The 22,241-nt window shown below is 36.6% G+C and overlaps 1 protein-coding gene across 9 annotated transcripts in view; it reads right to left on the reverse strand.

Annotated features, from left to right (window-relative positions):
- GTDC1 (glycosyltransferase like domain containing 1) overlaps nucleotides 1-22,241 on the reverse strand; it is a 414,534-nt gene that overhangs the window by 225,178 nt on the left and 167,115 nt on the right. The gene's annotated exons all lie outside the window — the stretch shown is intronic.

Consider the following 22,241-nt stretch of genomic DNA (forward strand, 5'->3'; position numbering starts at 1 on the left):
GGAAACAAGGAAATTAAAGTTTACTGTCCCAAGCATGCTTGAAGCAGTCATCCTTCACCTTTCTCCCCTTTTCCCTCTTCCTAACCCAAGAAAAACACATCCCCTACAAGGACACATCAATAGTTAAGCCTTAATACCATGTAGCAGCATTCTAAATTTTCATCTCTTAAAAAGCTAAGAACTATAAAAGCCCTGAATCTCATTGGTCTTCTCAGCTCCATTACTGAGAGATGCAAAGAAAGAAAGAAAGAAAGAAAGAAAGAAAGAAAGAAAGAAAGAAAGAAAAAGAAAGGAAGGAAGGAAGGAAAAAAGAAGGAAAGAAAAAGAAAAAAAAGAAAAAGAAAAAAGCCAGACGGATTTTATTGAGAAAGGCAAGAAATGCTCTATCTGAAGGACAAATGGAACAAAGATAAGGCTGACTGGGGAATACTTTGCTGGCCAGTTTCATTACACTTGACTTCTTCATGCAACCAACTACAGAAATTCAATATATGAGCAGGAATGGCACATGTTCATGTTATGACATAAACCCTTTTGATTTATGCAATAGATTTATCGAGTGTGGTCTTTTTCTATTGGCATGTTTTCTCACTGTCCCTCCTCCCCCTCCCTTTTTTAAACTGTTCTGCAATCTTTGTGTTTTTTTCAAATATTTTATTTTCCATTACTGGACTATTAATGGCACCAGATGTATAATCTGCAAAACTCCTTATATAAAACATAAATATTAAAAAAAAGAAGAAAGCTGATTCCTTATCTTTGTGGAAATAAGAAAATGAAATCTTACCTACCATGGTTATAAATGAAAGTGTCTATTCACTCATTCACTCCGCAAATATTTACTAAATGCCTACTATGTGCCATAGTCTAACAAAGAACAGAAACGATGAAATAAGAGAGCCCACTGGATAAATGCTGCCTGCAATAGTGATATGAACAACTAAAAGAAACAAAAAGAAAGAAGAATAACTATCTAGGACAACCTGGAAATGTTGCCCTAATGAGGTATACCACATATGGATACAAAAGAGGACTAAATTACAGCCCCTGAACAGCGGAGGACACTTAGATGGCACAATTTTGATGGAATGCCACCTTTATAACATAATGTAGCATCATTTGACCCTTATAGCTTTAATTCCCATTCTAAAAAATGAGGTTCAAGAAGGTTAAGAGTTTGTTTTTTGTTTTCTTTTTTTTTCCAGAATCACGCTGGTGTAAAGTGCCAAAGCAGAGACTCTTGGTCTTCTAAGCCTGAAGTACTTTTCATTACACCATGGATATGAATTGACTGTGGACCACTTACATTACAAATGCTTTTTTTCTGTACTTAATAAATACAAAATATCATACTTGTTATTACCATGATTACAGTTACTATAAATTCTCCCTTGCTGACAAGCCAAATGGCTAACTTCAGGTGCTTATACGATCTGCGGCACTAGCCTTTCCCATAAGAAGAATGATTACATGATAAGTGCATATATCATAAACAGGAATTCAAGTGTCTTCTTCATGGACTAAAAAAGGTACCGAAGACCAAAAGGAGTGATCTCTCTTTAAACCCACACTGCTGTATTAATGTCATGGTTTAATGCTTTGAAGTAAAACATCTTGCAAAGGAGATGTATTTGTTTCTCTTGATTGTCTGTACTCAACTAAAGGAAGCAGAAAAATTATGATGAAAAAAATGCCCCATTTTGTCCAAAAATATGCCTACTGCCGCCATCAACTATAACCCTTTCTTTTAAAGCTTAGACTGAAAATTCTGAAATATGAAGATACTTGCTTATCTAAAAATCTGATTCTTGGTAAACGAAACAATAAAATATTTATCTCAATTAATCAATATTTTTCTTAAGAGAAAATGGATGATGACTTTTGGGTCTAATTATTGAGTAATATCCCCTCCTTTCCCTCCAAACAATACTACTGCAAGCAATGACTCATTCTTAATCATGAGACCTGAGCAAGCTCAATGTTTTTCACACATGAGGCTGAAAGAGTCATTAAATGCAGCCCCCATATTACTTATTAACTATAAAGAAAAAAAATGGTACCTTAGTGGACAAATCTGGTAAACATCAATTTACCCAAGTCATCAAACTTAATATGAACAATAACAGGACAAGTGATATGTATTTCCCAATGTGATACACTGACAAAGATACAAATCACCAATGTAGTATTCCTGCCAGAAAGGCCTGATTTGTATTTGGTCATGAGGAGACAATCAAATGAACATTCTGCAAAATAACAGGGTTTGATTTCCAAAAATGTCAAAGTCATAAAGAAAAAAAAATCTAGATTAAAGGAAAATAAAGAGATACCAAAATAAAATTTAATGTGTGATTCCTGACTGGATACTAGATGGGGAAAAGACAATTATAAATGATATTATAAGGACAAAAACTCTGAATATGGACTCAATATAAGACTGTAAATTTTTATCAATCTTAAATTTCTCAAGTGTAATAATTGTATTATGATCTTGTATAAGAATATACTTATTCTTAGGAGACACTTTGAATTATTTACATGTGAAGTTTCACCACATCTACAACTAATTCTTCCATGGTTCACTTAAAAGGCTTCTAATAACAATAAATATTTATGTGTATATATTTGCACAGACATAAACAATGTATAAAATGTTAACAACTGATTAATCTAAATTAATGGTATATTTTTGTTCAGTTATACATTTACAAAACTACAAATTTGAGGGAATATGCATTAAATGGCAATAAGTAGAAGGAAAAATACCCATTATATAAATAAACCCATATTATATAAATTATATAAAATCATATATATAAATAATATAAAATTATATAAAATTAAAATAAATTAAAAATAAAACATATAATATATATAAATAATATAAAATTATATAAAACCCATTATATAAATAACCCATTATAGATATATTTCTAGTTATAACCCAATTGTTAATTTCCTATATGAGAATTATCCTCAGGATGGACCATCTCTAGCAAATGTTTAACCAAGGACAGTCCTTCATTCTACTCCTACCATACACCTCCTCTCCTTCCCTACCTGCTAGCTGATCCATAATTAAGGAATCCAGATCTAAAGTTGAGCCTTCCACATAAAACCTCTTAAATAAAAGAATGTAATACATTCAGAAGTAAAATGGCAATGATTTTCATAATCATTTTTCATAATTCATAATACTACCCATATGAAACTGCCCACACCAAATTTTCATAATGCTACCCATTTGAAACTGCCCACACCAAAACTTCCTTCAGTTTGTTAAATCATTAATAGGAAAATCATTTTATTTTTATAACTGATCCTAAAATAGCCCTCACTACTTCTAAATTGTGGAAATTATCTCCATCATTAGGAAAACATCTTTTCTTCATTTTTTCACTTGTAAAATAGGAGTTAAATTGGTCAGCAAGCAGTTCCATAAATGTGTAAGTCAAGGACACCCCCCAAAAAGCAATGAATATGCTCACAAAAGGAACACAAGTAAGACTTGCAGGCAATTTTTACTTTGCCTACTTCCAGTAATTAAAAAAAAAAAAAAGTAAATACAATAAATGACATCACTCAATCAGCAGCGAGCTAACCCCCAGGCTTCCACTGTCCTTCCTCAGGTATTATTTAAGCAATAAATCCTAACAAGGTGAGCTTTATCATCCCACACTGTGTCTCTGACAGGAAAGGGCACAAGGTGATAGCAAAAACCACTAGGAACAAGATAATTCCTGACAGTTGCTGCTTGAGTGCAAGTTAAATTGAACAGTTTATCTCAGCATGAAGATGTTATAAGGTTTTATGTTTAATATTTTTAAATTAACATAAAAACCAGAGAAAGCGGTTGTGCAATCTTTCACAAACATGACATAGTACAATCACTGTATAAGCTGGATTAGTACTTATTCCCATGCTACTAGAGAATTAAGCTGTTTTTAGACCACCAAAGAGCTTTAAATTGCAACTTTTGTCTCTGTAAGAGAAACCTATATTTAAAATGTCTGCTAAATTCAAATTAACGGCTACATCATTAGCTTACACCATCTCACCAAAAGTATAAGTAAGCTGCTATTATAATCGTCTAACCAAAATGCTCTGTGCTGCAACCACATTAACACTGTTCTATGTATCTGAGATTGTATCCATACATGTTTCAATTGTTTCCAATGCACATTAGGATCTACAATCCGAGTCACATTTGCTTAAGGAATCCAAAACTGTTCTAATGAAATTCAAGATTAGAGATCTCAGATTTTCTGGCTCAGTTTGAATAAACTAGTCATTTGCCTTTTATTCTATTCTCTTAATACATAAAAAGAGATGCTGAAATACACCTAAGCACTGTAGGAATGTGACCACTATTATCAGAATGCATACTTTTATTATCTTAAAGGGTATGGAAGGGCAGTGAAATGAGAAACAAAAAACAGGCATTCCATATTCCAACTACCACCATGCAATCTAGTAATAATACTTCATGAACTAAGTTATCTCAATCTCACTCCATGAAGTCTTTCCAATGGCCCCTTCTACCCCACAAAAGCATTTAACAATTTTATCACATAACGAGATAGAGTACACAATTTATCACGGATACTAGTTTGGGTTGAATTCTTAAATAATTCTTTGCAGGGCTTCAGTAAGCATTTTGACAAAAGAGTAAATTCCATTCTTCCAGTTGAGTGTCCTTGCTCAATACCTAAACTCCTTGTCTAGATTCATGTTGCTCAGCCTCCTTAACAGTCTTTGTTGTTCCATTACTGCTTATCTTGATTCTTGTTCCTTGATATAGACGCCCTAGGATTCTAGATCCTTTACTTCCTGTGAAACAGTGTTTTCTGTGATGATGGCAAAGTTTTATATCTGTAATAGTCAATATACCAGCAACCAGCTACATATGGCCATGGAGCACTTGAAATGTGGCTAGAGCAATGGAGGAACTAAATTTTAAACTGACTTGAACTTGATTCATTCAAGCTTAAATGAAATAGCCATTAATGGGTACCGTACCGAAAAGCAAGCTCTGGCTGGACCCGATTTCCTCAATCCAACACTTCACCCACAATACCTGAATGCGATTCCTCACTGAACTGATCTTACAGAGTTGACCTGCTTGCGATAATTCCTCCCGACTGGCCGGATTTCACCTACCAGGTTCTCTGATTCTGGAATAGCATTACTTCTTCTCCCCCCTGCTAATTAGAAAGCACAGGTTCACAACAGAAAATGTTTTAAGTACAAAAAATATAAATTAAGTGAATATCACCTGCAACCACCCCCAGAAAGAAAAAAGGCACCATTTTCATTCTGGTGCTTGTTTAGCCAGGGCATGCCAAGCACCCATGCTTTGCGAGGCACTGGGTTAAATGACAGACTTATGATGGAAAGTAAAGCAGCTAAGGCAAAAAGAAAATTGGCAGGTGGAGGAACAGAATAACGACCCAGGAGGCTGAAGCAATTTGTTCAATGAGAAAGTGGGCAGAGAAGAAGCTAAGGAAGTTTGGAAGCCTGTGGAAGAAAAGGCCTTAGCAGGAAAATAATTTTGGACATTATGGTAAGAGCAATGGGAAAGAGACGGAGGATGTTTAAGAAGGGAAATGACAAAGTTATACATACATATAGGGTATATTCACTTTTACTCTTCGTCCTTTGTAGTATATGTACATTATTGCCATTACCGCATAGTTTGTTTTTTTCATTTCTAATACTTACCATGCTGTTTCACTCTGTTAAAAATTATTTCTGGAACCTAGTTTTTAACAGACTTCATGATGTGATGTGTCACAGCATCTTCAACAAGGGCATGACTCTTACATTCACATATCTACAAGGTTAAAAATTTTCTTATATAACCTCTTGTATTTGTATTACATTTGTTTATGTGATGTATTTCATGTATTTTCATGTATTTCATGATGTATTTCATGACGTATTTCAAGACATGTTTTATTACTTTTTAGTAGCAGAAAACATTACACTGACTACTGTATGGAAAAGAGACTGTAAGGAATCTCCTCCGAGGACGGGAGAACAGGAAGGGGAAGAGAAAAGAAGTGACGATGGCTTGGGTCAAAATGGTAGTGCTGGAGGCGACGAGAAGGGGCCGACATCCAGGTTTGCTGATGAACAGCATACAAGACTTGAAACAGAGGAGACTACCATTCCCTTCACTTTGTCACTTCCAAAGTGTCGTGATAATGTTTTAATATAATAGGAGCTCATTTATACATGCATAAATGAAATTTATTTCCAAGCCCTTCAAAAGTCTTTGGCTTAAATATATATTTCTTTCATTTGTAAACCCCATGTAGAATGATAACAGAGTTCTAATATTCATTAATCACTGATATGCAAAATTCATTTTAACACACTATGCTTTAGTTGTCAGCTACTTCATCTTAATTAGACCATTTCTACTACATGTTAAATGCTATGGATTTTCAAAATCCTTCAAGAACATGCATAACAAAATGTTTCCATTTGCTAAAACAATTAAAAATACAAGATGGAAGTCTTATCTAAAGGAAAGGAAATGTAGTCATTTAATTTCCAGGTTCCTGTGATGGGTCATTTACAGGCTGTTAAACAGAGTATCTAGCTTCCCAAAAGCTGTCCCATAGGATAGCATCAAGTAATCAGTTTTGCTTTTTTACTCCACCATGTAATGTTCCTTTCCTGGGCTTATCATTATGGCCAGGAGAATACTGTGTAAAGAACACATGTCCAGAAGGCAGGGAAAAAGTCTATAGGTAGGACATGCCACTGAACAGCATAACCAAGTGGTTTTTTAACACATATCCATTCCACAGTCATCAGCACTCTGAGCTGCCTCACAGCTGCTTAAGGAGACAAATTATATTTATATATAGAGATAGATAGATAGATAGATACACACACACAAGCACACACACACACACACACGTGAGCTTTTTTAGCTAAAGGAGCCACTTAAGTTTAGGGGTCTCAAGTTACTCAAGCTAACTCTCAAGTCTTTTAATTCTTGGTATTTTGTCTAATCCATAAAAGACACCCAGTAATTATGCTGGTAACAAGAAAAGAAGAAACAGGAACGGAGTATGTGTCTAGTAATGAAAAAATTTAGAAATAAACTGAAATGTTTACTGTGTATACTTAAACTTTTTTGATGTATTCTGGGACCAGAATCTATTAAGAGTATTCTCATAAATGTGCTATGGTGAGTGCTGTGAATTGTGTAAACCTGGTGATTCACAGACCTGTACCCCTGGGGCTAATAATACACTATATGTTTATAAAAAATAAAAAAAATTATTAAAAATAAACTATACTCATAGGACCTAAGGGAATATGAACCACTCAGAACACTTATGGATATATCTGTTTTAGTCAATCTATCAATTAGTCTACAAATCAAAAAATATTGTTAAGTCTTAACAAACTAAGAAGCGCAAGATAATACCCCTGTTCAAGAGAAGCTGACAATATAACTGGTGAAATAAGCCATAAATACAGGAAACATTAAATAACAAGAAAGAAAAGAAACAAAAGTTCTGTCCTGCCCAAGAAATGTCACAAAGCAGGGCAAGACTGATTATAAATGAAGGAAGAGATACTAAAAACTATTGGTTTAGAGGAGAAAGAGAAAATGAAGAGCAGTGGAAGACCAGGAAAGGTCAAGTTTATTGAGGGTATCAAAAGAATCCTGGGTCCTGAGTTCTTGGGTCTGGAATGATCAACGCTATTTGAATTCATTCAGAGAAGAGGGATGGTTGCTTAAAGTTTTGGGTTTAAAAAAAGGTAAGTAACCAAATAAAACTGGAAAGGTAATCTTCCGTCAGACCTAGAAGCACCCAACTATAGCATAAGAAGTTTTCTATGTTCACACTTTATCTGTTAGCAATATGGGGATCACTGTACATTTATAATTTTACTAACAATGCTTTATTCTTCTTATTATCCTTGACTGAGTGGTGAATGCTCACTGGCTGAGAAAAAAATGGTAGTAAAACGAGAGGATAAGGAAACAAAGTATCACCATCACTACCACTCTCAAAAGAGGGAGGTTGTTCTATATATATCCAAAGATAAAACCAATTTGTTTAAAGCCAGGGCTGTCCAACAGCCATGTGATTGTAATCTAAAGGAAGACAAGGAACCATGAATAATGCAAGGATTTTTTTTTATTTATATTGTCTAATTTAATCATCCTAAGATATGTGTCTTATTATTTCCAGTTTTCTGAGGAAGAAATTAAGGCATGATAGGTTTGGTTATGTGCTAAGGCAATAGCAGTTACTAAGAGGCAGAGAAAAGTTCCAAATCCAAGTTGTTCTGGACCCAAAACCCCCCTTTTTTTTTTCAATTATTCCACACTGGTTTTGAGTCATCTAAGATTAGAATGTGACTCAATAGTTCTCGGTATGGTACTTCTCATCACCATCTATGTTTGAGAAGTAAAAATATAAATGGTATACAGAAGAACCGTACTAACCTGAAGAGTTTTATTTCATCCCTTCATGTGTCATATATTTACTGAGTGATTACACTGTTAGACAACCTAGTGGAAAGCTGGTAACCATCAGTGAAGGATCTCCTGAAGACATACAATCAAGGTGGCCACCCCAAGTCACACGAAGGAGTCAGCCTACTGAAATAACAAGGACAGGATCAGGCACTGGGCTAGAAAGAAACAGCTTATATTAAAAGCAATGAAGATAACAGCAATATTGACGTGGTTACTGGAGGGACAGGCTAAGTAAAGGTAACGCCAAGTTCCTAGCTTGTGCAATCACATGGGCAGTGGTAACATTCCTTAATACAAAAGGAGAAAGAAATCAATGGTTGGAATAGAGAAGAAATAAAGGGACAGGTTTTACAAAGGTGGGTAAAAGTAGAGTGCCTAGTAGGTAACTAAAGATAACAGATAATAGACTAATGAAAGAAATTGCATTGGAAATTTGATTGAACTAAAGGCCCTGGTCACCAACACTATCTATTAAAAATGTGGGTTCTGGTTTCTTACATAATTTTACATATCTGTTTTAATGCTTCTCCAATATTTCATATGTTGTCTTGTTTTTTTCCCATTAAAGTATAAATTCCTTGACAAGAAAAATCAGATCTACTGTTCTTTTCCTTGGTATCCTGTTCCCTATCATGACGGGTACCACTCTGTATTTTCAGACATGTCCTGTATTTTCCTTCACTAACCTATCTCAGATGCTCAATAAATGTTTTCAAGTAAGTGAATGAATGAATGAATCAGTCATTCATAACCTCAGTGACACTGAGGAAATCAAACTGGTTGATTCTCTACATACAGTCAAGTGTTCAAAACGATATTTACTCCTACCATTAAAAAGAAGTTGGGAAGTATCTCATGTCCCCAAAAGAAAGAACTTACCTTCTACCTTGAGCACACAACACAAGTCTAGGATGCATTATTTGATGTCATTTTTGTCTGAACCCATTACTTTTTTTAGGGTCCCTAATAACATCTCAGGCACTGATCTCTGCTTCACCCTCCTAATATACCAAGGACTCATGATACGATCCAAAGAAAAGGAACTTGAAGGGAGATGTCAACCTGGTATAAAGATCAGGAATATATAATATCATGATAATAATTTCTGTCATCTTCAGGGATTCATGATCATCAGCCTTGAAGAACCAAGTCAATTAACATGCAAAGCACATCTAACTTGCTGAGTGTGCTGGGAACACTTCATATGGTGTTTTATCTCCATAAACTAATATAATTAGTATGTGAAATATTTATAATTCACCTCATGATTAATCTATCGTAGACTATTCCTTAACAGCAGCATATCATTTTATATTGGAATGTTCTTTGCCCTTTAGTTCATGCCACTCACAAGTCCCAGGAGTTCATTTCTGAATATTATGAAGTTGGAAGACCAGAGACTCAAGGTAACAGATATAGGTCCTATCATCACCCTAACCCAACACTACCTATGTTGTCTAAGATTACACACATTTAAGGACATGGTGACCAATCAAGCCAGAAAGACTACCACTCAAATAGATACATAAAGCTCAGTTAAGGCACAAGCCTGAGGAACAAACCATAGATAAATACAGAGAGGCTTTTAGATATCATCATCCTTTAGGCTTGAATATTATGACACAGGGATAGTTAAAGCAATCACCACCACAACAACAATAAGAGTAACTGCCTCCTGGTATATCAAGTAAACTACCCCTGACAACCATGGAAAGTAAGGTATTTTGTGCCCAAATAACGAATAAGCTAACAAGGAAAAATATGGTAACTTGCTATTTTTACTGAGTCACATCTACTGCTAAAATTAACAAGCACAAAATAAAGTGTCTCCTAAATATTCAGTCTTTCTATAATCGGTCATAAGACCTAAATTTTTTGGTGCTTTAGAGTATTTGTTTTAAATTTGCTTCCCAGAATCCTGCAGTCTATTGAGCTGTTCTATCATTTGATTTGTGACATTTTGTTGTTAGGCTGCTCATAGAGATTATCCCTGTGTTTTGATTATTTCTCCTATGTTTGTTTTGGCAAGTCCAAGACAGTTCTTTGAAATCTTCCCTGAATTTGGTGTTTAATATGCCATCTGAAGAAATACCTCCCCCACAAATAATTTAGTTAGTATCCCCAATGTTTTGCTATTTTACACATCACTTTAATTATAAGGGTATCACTAGATAACTAATTTCAAAAGTCAAAGCCAGTAAAATACACTGTACACAGTAGGCACTCAAAAAGTATCTGGGACAGTGAAATATTAAAAAATAGTGTACATCTGCAGTAGAAAAAGAATCCAAAGGTGTGAGTCCCAAGACTGGGTCCCACTCTTTCATACCATTTTTTAATGATAAGATTTTTTATAAACATTGATTTATTAACACTGTGTCTCTTTCTCATCAAGCCAAAATGTAAAAATTCTACAAATGTGCTTCACAGTCCATATCACCAAGGGGAAACCATTTGAAAGCTAGCTTGCTAAAAACTAAAACTTCCTATTTTAATAGAGTAAAATGAAAATTTAAAAATCTACATGGATGTCTAAGTTTCACAAGTGAAAACATTTTCTTCACATGCTTCCCTTGATCACATCTTAAATGATTGCCCTCTTTTTAAATTTTTTTTTAAATATTTTATTTTATTTATTTGACAGACAGAGATCACAAGTAGGCAGAAAGGCAGGCAGAAAGAGAGAGAGGAGGAAGCAGGCTCCCTGCCGAGCAGAGAGCCTGATGCGGGGCTCGATCCCAGGACCCTGGGATCATGACCTGAGCCGAAGGCAGAGGCTTTAACCCACTGAGCCACCCAGGCGCCCCTCTTTTTAAATTTTTAGTAACTAACATATACATAGGAACAAGAGGGAAAACAGGTGAAAAGTACAAAATACCATATATAAACAATATTGTTAAGATGATCTAAAAATGAAGTCTTTATGTCATTCAAAACAACCTACATGGCATGGTAACTTTCTAAGGCTCCTTTTTCTTGGTCTCACCCTTGATAACTACACAATATGCGGCACTCACAAAATGCCTCAGAACACACTTGCTTCCTAGGTGACTAAGGAGCATAGCATGAGGTTACCTGCTCTGGGTTAGCCACTCAGAGGCAAAGCCGGGACCAGTGTGGAGTCAGTGACAGAAAGCAAGCCAACAACGGGTGTTGCTTGTAAACCTGCCTCCTAATTCCAATGATGGGAACATCTTCATGTTTGATGAGGGGATTAAAATATTCTCCATTTAATGGGGGGGGAGGAGTAGCCCACCCACTGAGGGGACAAAAAAGCAGAAACACTGACAGAAGTACTTGAACATGGGTATAAATATGCACTACAGCCTCTTTACAGCTGAAGCCCCATGTTATTTGGATTTTTCATTGTCTATATCCAAGGGTCACACACCATAGGTCACCTAAAAGCCATCCAAAGACTCCTCCCACCACATCAGACATTTTCACTTGGCAGAGCATGGATGCATCCCTTCTGAGTTGGTCCTTTCCTTTCTTCCCTTTTGTACTTGTATATCGTCATGGTGTGGGAGTGTCAGAAAATACACAGAACGCCACAAGAGAAGCAAGAAAGTCACTTCAGACTGGCCCAGGAGAGCCAGAAAGGCTTTAAAGGAGATAATGCTTGAGATGGACCTTAAAAATGAAGAAAACTTCTAATTTCATATGTGTGAAGGGCAGGGATTGGAAAGGGGGAAGATGATGAATTTCTATTAATATTGCAGAGAAAAAGCAAGTATCTGGGACTATAAATATCTGCATTCTATTCAATTAAGCAAATATTCAGCATATTTATATATATGAATATATATTTGAAATACATATGTATTTCATAGATAGATAGGTAGATACATAAGGGATATTACGATAAGATAGACTGGATACCCTGTTCTTCATCTTTGTACTTTGGCAACTGAGATATAAACAAAGGGCTGAAGTTATAGGACAGTTAACATTTGATATTTTAAATAATTTTGTTTTAATCCCCAAATTCATATATGCTGCTATTATTACACAATATTAGAGATGCCAGCTCACTGCACATGAATTGCTTGACAAACTGCTCCCTTACTAAGTGCCCAAAGCTAAATACGCTCAGATGGGACATTCTAATATCTTTTTTGTAATAACTCCTTGTCTTAAAAAACACTTTCAAAGAAATGTTAGTATTTTGCCACTCTATAGGATTCAGCAACAAGGCGAGATTCTCCCAAGAATATTCCAACAGTCCTTGAAAAACTAAGACTGTCATAAAACCTGAGCATCTGGCAACTCTGCCACCATGAAGTATCCATATGGAAGAGACCAAAATGTGTCAAAGTACCCAAAACGATTTTGGAGAGTGTAGAAGATAGAATAAATAATTCAGTATCGTCAACACTTTCAACAGCAGGTAGTGGATATGCTACCTGCTTCTATAATGTGCCAGAATGTAACATAAGTGTGTGAGGCTGTGTGTGTATGTGTGCGTGAGAGAAAGGCAGAAAGAATATGAGTATACATGAGGCGAAAACTATTTTTATATAGAAATATTCCTTAGGTAGTTCTCTTCATAGGGACATCGGATCTCTGTAAGTACAGGTTTACAGATATACAGAAGAAAAAAATAGAGTCAATGAAAATTTATTTTTAAGATAAACATAGCAACAGATATATTACTTCAGAGTCAATGAAAAAAACTGCATTAACTTAACATTATGGTTGAAATTGTATGTGCAGAAAAACTCAGAAAATCCAAAATTATGGTTCCCTCAGCAACCATAACTGTGTCCTCATGCATATATGAGTATTTTGCATTACTGTAATGATGATACATTTCAGCCTTAATATCAGTTTATGCAACCTGACTGAATTAGGATTCTTTGGGGAACTATAAAACTTTGAATTTCTGGACTTTTGTGAATGTAAAATCTTAACCATAAAGTTACATTAATATAGGGTGGGGTTTGGCTTTTTATTTTCTGGCATTTAAAAAAGTAATTAAGAATGAATGGCTGACAATATTAAAGTAGGAAAGGATTGGCTGACTTGTAGTAATACCAAAAAAACTTGATACGGAGCCTAATTCCTTAAAATAGGGATACACAAACTACAAACAAAAAGAAATGTCCCTCTGAAGATTAATCGAAGGCAAGAACAGGCAAGACATTTTTCCAGGAGTGAGAAAGTTTACTTTTTCTACAAAATGTTAGTTTCTTATTAAAAGGTACTTTCATTCAACTATATTTCAACATGAATATAAATACCAACAGCTGAAATCATTTTCTTACTACACATTCCTGTGTCTTATCAAGAAAAGAGGGCGTATTAAAATGGTGCCCTACATTTTCAAGAGTGAAGCCGGCTAAAAGCCAGTTTTCCTTCTCATAAGCATAACATGGTAAGACATAACCTATAATATGAACCTATATTACTGCCATTAAGGACTTTTTGATCATGGGCTGAGGCTCTTTCAAAATAGAGTTCACAAAGAAATAGATACACACTAATCAAGTTAAAGTTAACAACGAGGTAACTGCTTTACACAATTACTTAGTACTATACAGCCATGGAGTAGTTGGGGGGTGAAGTAAAGAGCAGGGCATAATGGGCTCCAGGAGAGAAGAGTCATAAGCACATTTGCTTAAGGAAAAACTACAAATACTTCCATTGTGGTACCATTTTCAAATGGCTTCACAGAACTGATCAGTGGTTTTTCAACAAAGACATTCTGGATAGACTGAAGAACCTGTAGAAAAAATCCAGAGGTTAAAGCGGAGAACAAAGAGTTTAGCTGAAAAAGGTGGTTCATAAAGAAGGAGTTTTGAAAGTATATATATATATATATATATATATATATACATACACATATATGTGTATGTATATATATATATACACACATTTGCACACACACACGTATATATACACACAATAAAATACAATTTTATTTATATATACATATACATATACATATAAAGAAGACAAGGAGGACAAGACTTAACTGCAATGGACAGATAGTAGGAGGACATTCAAGGTTCACAGGCAAGGAGGCTATGTTTTGCTAGGAGAAGAGAAAGAGAAAGCAAAAATGATTCCACCAACACCACCCGCCCCCAGCAGAAGACACAGCAGAAGTAGTCAAGACTGAAGACAGGGGGATTAGTTAGAAGATTATTGTAATAATTCAGACATGTTGCAGCAAAGGCCTGAAAAAATGGGATAACAGTAAGACTTAAAAGGAGGAGAAAGGATTAGAAGGTGCTTGTGAGATTTTGAGATACAGGGACTGCTGGAATGATTGTGCCATTGATAAAATCATAAAATCAAGGGTGGTGTCTGCTGTGAGGACAAGGAATGACTGAGTTAACTGATTAGTAAATCTTTGGTGTTGGGTATCAGGTTCCACAGAAACAAGCAAGCCCTTCAGCAAAAAGCTATAAAACAGTCTTGAAGATGCCAATTACAGCAATAATAGCAATTCTATTCTTTATACCCATGCAGTTGACAAACTCACACGCTTTCTCTCGCCCTCTCTCTTTCCCAACCCCTACTAGGGTTGGGAAGGCAAAGGTATCAGTTGTAGAATTAAGAAAACTGAGGCTCAGCAAAGATGGTTCCCCAAACCTCATACAGGTAACTGTTTTACACAATTACATGACACATGGCTGGTGACACGGGTTTGGAAGTCTGGTATAGAAGTTGTTTTGAAATTATAGGGGACGCCTGGGTGGCTCAGTCAATTAAGTGTCTGCCTTCAGCTCAGGTCATGGTCCCAGGGTCTCAGGATCAAGTCCTGTATCGGTCCTTGCTCAGTGGGACCCCTGCTTCTCTCTCTGCCTGCTGCTCCCCCTGGTTGTGTGTGTTCTCTCTGTCAAATAAACAAATAAAATCTTTAAAAGAAATTGTAAATAAGGTCATCCAAAAATGTGAAGATAAAAAATAAGTGAGTTGTGTGCACAGCCACAGGAAAATACCAAGATGGCAGAGCATAGATTGCTCACTAGCCCAACAGAAGAGTGGGATGCCTAGGACAGTGCGACAGGGCCTGGCACTCAACAGGTACTCAATGCACCTGTCACACAACAGCTAAAGAGGAGACAGCACTAAACAGGCTCTCTGTATCTGCAGAAGATGAACAGATTCATTCACAAACTTTCTTTCCTCAAAAAAATTCTTACACAAAATTCCAATATGTTAAATGCATAAAAAACACTGTTGAGTAAACCAGGAATAGGGGATCTAGAACATCACCTAACTTGAACTCTCTTCCTTCTCTTCATAACTCTTCCTCTGCGCATATATTATACAGCTGCCTCTGAAACAAACTGGTGCAATGCAGAGAAAACGCTGGAAATCCTTTAACTTGGTCGTAAGGGTGATAAAATTTGGGACCTCTGAGGTTGATGTGGACGAAGTGATAGGTAACAGGTGGTCTGAACAAATCAAATTAAAATCCAACTACTAGCCTGACTAGACTTGATTATTTTTTTAAAGATTTTATTTATTTGACAGATAGAGATCACAAGTAGGCAGACAGGCAAGCAGAGAGAGAGGAGGAAGCAGGCTCCCTGCTGAGCAGAGAGCCCGATGCGGGGCTCAATCCCAGAACCCTGAGATCACGACCTGAGCCGAAGGCAGAGGCTTAACCCACTGAGCCTCCCAGGTGCCCCCTAGACTTGATTTTTAACCAGACTTCCCCTTGCTATGTTCTTCCAGTAGCTGAGATCTTTCATTAATTCCTTCATGGATTTCTCCATGGCCAATAGCTTTCCTCAATTATCAGATCACTTGGACTTCTCAACTGTACACCATGGAAATGGCACATTTAATTGAGTCAAGTGCCTGCAGTTTCCTTGTTCCCAGCAGCTGTCACAGAACCTCTCTACATGCCGCGTCCTGTAACTGACCATGCCACGTGATCGCACATTTAAGTCAGTGAGAATAAGAATGGCATAATGTCAGGAGGATGAAATTAAAGAACTGAATGCCCAAATTTGATATCTGAGAGGAAAGCAGATGTATATTCTAATCACATTACCGATAACATCTATGGCAAAGAAGGAAAAGATCTGAATGATCCCAGAGTTGAAAAAAATGAAGGAATTATTGAGCCCCTCTTAACAGCAGACTCACACTGTTGTTCCATTTTATATAAATTGCAAATGAAAAATTCAGTCCAATTGGATAGTAAAAACAGTAATCATTATAAAAAACATCCAGCCCAACCAAGTAGTAAAAACAGTAATCATTATAAGATTTTATTATGGCAGTACCTTTATACAAATATGAAGTAATATATAAAGAAAATCACAGGCTGATTCTTGGATAATTTATTCAAGGAGTAAGTTATGAAAATTCATCAATAAGTAGAATAAATGAGGCAACTCAAAAACAGCTCACCATAGATTCTATTTATGCAACTCCAATTTTAATTTAGTCTGTATTGATGGACTCTTTTATTTCATGTGTTACAGTCATGTTCAACTAGACACAACATGCACTGCTTCTACAGCCTACACAGTACAGAGACGTCTGGACGTGACATAGACAGGCGTTCCTTTTGCTTCAAGTGATAAATAGTTCAGTTGTAAAAAGGATTTTAAAAATTTAACAAAAATCAGTGAATAAATTTTTTAAAAAGTAACCACATGCATTACAATTTTCCTTTTACTCGCTTGTAATTTGTAATTTGTCTTTGGGAGAAACCATGCTGACATCGTCCTGGGTAGTCTCAGGTCTCTGCAAAAAAAGCCACAACGAAAGAGAATGAGACGGGTAGAGGCCTGGTCCCAGAGTGTCCACCACAGGAGCAGGGCCACCTCTAGCACCTGGCACCAAAGACAGTGAGCCGGTCAAAGGAACTAAGTGCAAAGGGCATAACTTGGGCAAGACACAGGTTGAATGCAATGAATCAAGAAGAGGAAGGAGACTAAGAAGTCCCACTCAGGAGGTGACCCTGCAAAATCTTACAGAGGTCAGATGCCAAGTCCGACTAGGAACATGAGAGGCGTAAAACTGGCAGAACCTAAGAAAGGGGTAACAAAGGTCCAGAAGGGGCCTACAAGATGAAGGGGAGTCATCCAAGGGAAGGAAACTTGGCCATGTCAGCTAAAACTGGCAATTAAAAAAAGAGGAGAGAGGAAGGCAAAGTAGGAAAGTAAGGGTCTGGGGCTGGTCCTATGGCAACTGGCAGTGGGAGGACCTGCGGGAGGAGGAGTCTAAACAGCCGTGCACATGAATCCAGTGTGTGGGATGGAAGATGCCCTTTCCAAGTCCCATTTAATTAGCGGCTCTGAGGCTAAGGATGTGTGGGCCACCCAGGTGAGAATTGCTCAGATACGACGCAAGGAGGAGCCTGCAGGCAGGGGCAGACCTGACTGTGCCTAGCTAAGGAAAGCCCAGGCTTGACCGGACCGGAGGGTGAAGAGAACCACAGAAAAGAGAACAGAACAATGTTTCTAAATTATAATATAGGAACTTGATAAAAACTATACACCAAACCCAGAATATGAAAATAGGGATTTATCTGAAAAACAACTGAATACTCTATTTTTACAAAAACAAGGATCTTCAATAATAAGAATAAAACTAAAACCTCTTAATGTACAAAATTACAAGTATTTGTAATTACAAGTACCCTATTTTTACAAAAATAAGGATCTTCAATAATAAGAATAAAACTAAAACTTCTTAAAGTACAAAATTACAAGTATATTATTACAAGTATATTCCTTATACTCTCCTAAGCACATAGGAGGAGAATACAAGGAAGTAAGACTCTAAGGTATAACAGCTACTGGGTTTATGGATTTTCATATTTTATCTCCAAATGTTCTATCGTGTGATTATATGTTATCTTTATAATAAAAATGTGAAAGTACTTGATAAAATAACTTTTAATAGCAGGCATGTCTAGTACCTTTTGAGTTATTTGATTATAGTAATTTCTGTTTACAGGATATTTCTTGGGTAAAGAGCAAAGTATTCACATATGCTGTTGCACACTGACATCCTTATAAAATCTCCAAAAATTAGTAATTCATATACATAATTTGTATAATATTATAAGGTAGAGTTAACCTAAAGAAACAACTTAAAATTTTCATATTAAAAAATATTTTTCATTTTTAGATATAAGACACTGTGCTAATATCACCTTTATACAGTAGTGGGGAAAATTAAACCAAAAGAATCTTTGTAGTGTGTTGCAATGCAAATTTTTTTTTTTTTTAAGATTTTTCTTCATTTAAGAGAGAGAGTGAGTGAGTGATCAAAAGCAGGGGGAGCAGCACAAGAACAGAGAGAAGCAGGCTCTCCCCTGAGCAGGAAGCCCTATGTGGGATTCAATCCAGGGACTCTGGGATCATGACCTGAACAAAAGACAGACGCTTAACTGACTGAGCCACCAAGGCACCCCTGCAATGCAAATTATTTAGGAAATAGTGCTAAAGTCTGTGTGTTTTTAAGGGGCAAGAATCATGTCATCTCCATATTTTACAAAATTCCACAATACATAGATAGCCCATTTACCAGCTGTTTTCACTAACACTTAAACTAGGACTGATTGAGAATGTGGATTCTAAAGGCAGACCACCTGAGCGTGCCACTGACTCGTAAGGCAGACTACCCAGGGCTACCATGGGATCTGAGGGCACACCACCAGCACCTGCCACAGAAGCAGAGAGCACACCACCTGCTCCACCAACTAGTAGCTATGTGATCTCGGGTAAAGTTACTTACTCTCTGTTTGCCTCAGGTTCCATATGTGATGAATGTGGTTATAACTACTCTTCTAATGTGGTGGTGCGAGTTTATGTGAAGTATTTAGACTAACGCTTCACATACTGTAAGCACTACGAAAGCAATGGAGACTATTTGCCATAATTATTGATCAATTCTGCTTTTGGAATGAAATTCCAACTAAATGATGAATCAAAGTTCAAAATACTGCATCTTGGAAGTTTCCTTATTCACCACTCTATAGTTTATACTCTCATATTTTTGTTTTCATCATACAAGATGTCACTTACCAAAATTATCATTGAAAAACTCTCACAAACGAACAGCATTAGACTTAATAACTCTTGATCATTAGGCAAAAATCATTTTCCGGGGCCACTACAGTTAAGTAAGCCCTAGGCTTCCTAGAATCTAGTGAAAGAACATTTTGTCATTCTTCCTTCCAAACACAGTGTGTGAGAATCCAATTTGGTTAAATTTTGGATTGCTGGCAATTGTAAGCTCATCTGGGAGTAATTTTTCTCCCTGGATCACTTGAGCTTGAGCTGGGAGAGGAAAAATTAAATTCTTTTTATTGCCAAAATCATTATATGGACTGCCTTTGAAGTCTTTTGCAACGAATACTGTGTCCCGTGTATACCAGCCACCCAATTCTCAGAACTCCAAGTTAGTGGTCTATCAATTCAGTTCAAATGATATTTTATATGCTACTTTGGTGCTAAGATTAATTTGTTGGGGGGGATAGATAACATTTTTAAAAGATTCTGATTAGGTTCATACTTCAGTTCTTAAAAGTATGGTCCAGGTCAGATCAGAGTCATCCAAATTAAACAAGGTTAAGTAGAGCTCATTTCATATTTTGGTCTGTGGTAGTTCACTCAGTATACACTTAGCACATTCATATCAACCATGAACATGATGTTGATACTAAAGAGAATACGTAATCTTAAGAATGTCAGGCTATCTATTAGACTCATGGCTCCCAAATTTAGGTTTCAAACCTAGACTTCTTACTCAACCTTCAGATATACAACTGTCTGTGGGAAATCTTCATATGGATAGCCCATCGGCCCCTCAAATTCAAAAGGTCCAAAGCAGAAGTCATCATCTAATTCAATATACATGTTCTTTTGCTGGATTAATTATTGCAGCTAAAGGCAGAACCATCCACCAAACCAGAAACTCCCTTTGACGCACTGTCCTTAAATTTCCATAAATAACTTAATGAATCCTGCCAATTTTATTTCCTGAATATTTCTCAAGTCTGTCCCTTCAAGTTCATCCTTATTCCCTTTTACTTAGTGAAGCCTTGTCTACTACGAAATCCATGTAACTAACCTTTCCGTTCCCAAGCCTGCCTTCCCAGCAAGTTCATCCTATAGCAAGTTGCAGAAGTCACATATTGAGAAGAAAATCTAGCCATGCCACTCTGCTGTATAAATCACAAGTCCTTTCAATTAGTGTGTGAAATGTCCACCCAGATCTGGTCTCCACCCAGATCTACAAGCTCATTTTCTGCCCTGATCTATTTCATAATGAGAACTTCAAGTATAATGAAATGATGATTACTCCTTACATGAACCAGGCTTCCTTTTAGCTCTATGTCTCTGGTTATTGCTATCCATTTGGCATAGTATGCCACTCTCTCATGCTCCCTTCCTCAAAGCAACCTACTAATTCTTTTGTATCATCTACGAAGCAATTTTCATCACCCCTCCAAGAAGGCTTCCTAGATCCTTCTACTAACACCCAAGTTAGATTATGTACTCCTCTTGAGTGTTTGTGTATCTTTATACTTATCCAACTATAATATGTAACTCATTATTTAATTATCTTCTTCAATTAATCAATAAAAATCATGGAGGTGAATTTTTTTTTCTTATTTGCTGACCTTTCTGTCCTCAATTCCTGCCTGTTCATAAGTAATATATTAAGCAATGAATATGTGTATGCGTATATGTGCATGCACATGTGTGATCTCTGACTCCTTAACTTTGGTTGCATTATCATATATTATATATTCACAAAATGAATACAAGTTAACAGAAGTGAACACACAGAACTTTTTGTGACAGCATTTGCTTGATAAACAGCAGAGAAAAACCTACAAATTTTTCATTACTTCCTCTCTAGTTATGTTAAGCAGATTTTGTCTTCTATTTGAAGATTATTTATTTATTTATTTATTTGAGAGAGAGAGAGAGAGAGAATACATGCACACAGGAAAGGGAGCAGGAGAATCTCAAGCAGACTCCTTACCCACCATGGAACTGGACACAGAGCTGGACCTCCTGACTCTGAGACTAACCTAATGAGCCTCCCAGGTGCCCTTTGTCTTCTGTTTTAATAGTGATTCTAACATTCTTCAGACCCCACAGTGGTTTCTAGATCTTGCTTATGACAACCAAGTGCCCTGCCATTCTCTTCATCCTCTACCCCGTGCTACAGTCATGCCAGACTCCTCACCATTGCCCCAAGCACACGTCTGTGCCTCTACCTCTGCATGAAGAACCATTCCCTCTCCCGTTCTCCCAGGAAACACATACTTCCATAAACTCCATGCATGCCCTGAGCACTTGAGGTCGTTCTGTCTAGTTTTTATTTTCATAAATCTCTGGGCATCACTCTGGCACAGCATTCCCTTTTCATTCAGTGTACCTCCCAGGCTGCACAGTAAGCACCTCTTCCTTGGTACATGCAAAATGCCTGTGACAGAGATGTTCCATAAGGATTCATTTAATGTAGTCTAGACAAATTTGTTTCTCCTCCGATTCCTCTCCATTAGGATTACTGAAAGGACTTGTCTTTAGCCACATGCTCTCCCTCTTAAACAAATATTCTCTATGAAAATTCAGTCATCCTTATAGCTTCAAGAATAATCTTCAGAGACAGATCTTCAGCTTTTATATACCACCTGAACTCTAGTCCTCCACTTCCTGCAGCCCAAAATATACCTAGATGGAGACCATGCTAGTACTTTAAACTCGGCAAGCACACTAACATTGACTAATCA

This window comes from Mustela putorius, unplaced genomic scaffold (genome assembly GCF_011764305.1).
Source record: "Mustela putorius furo isolate JIRA1106 unplaced genomic scaffold, ASM1176430v1.1 tig00003867_pilon_pilon_pilon, whole genome shotgun sequence".
Lineage (NCBI taxonomy): Eukaryota > Metazoa > Chordata > Mammalia > Carnivora > Mustelidae > Mustela > Mustela putorius.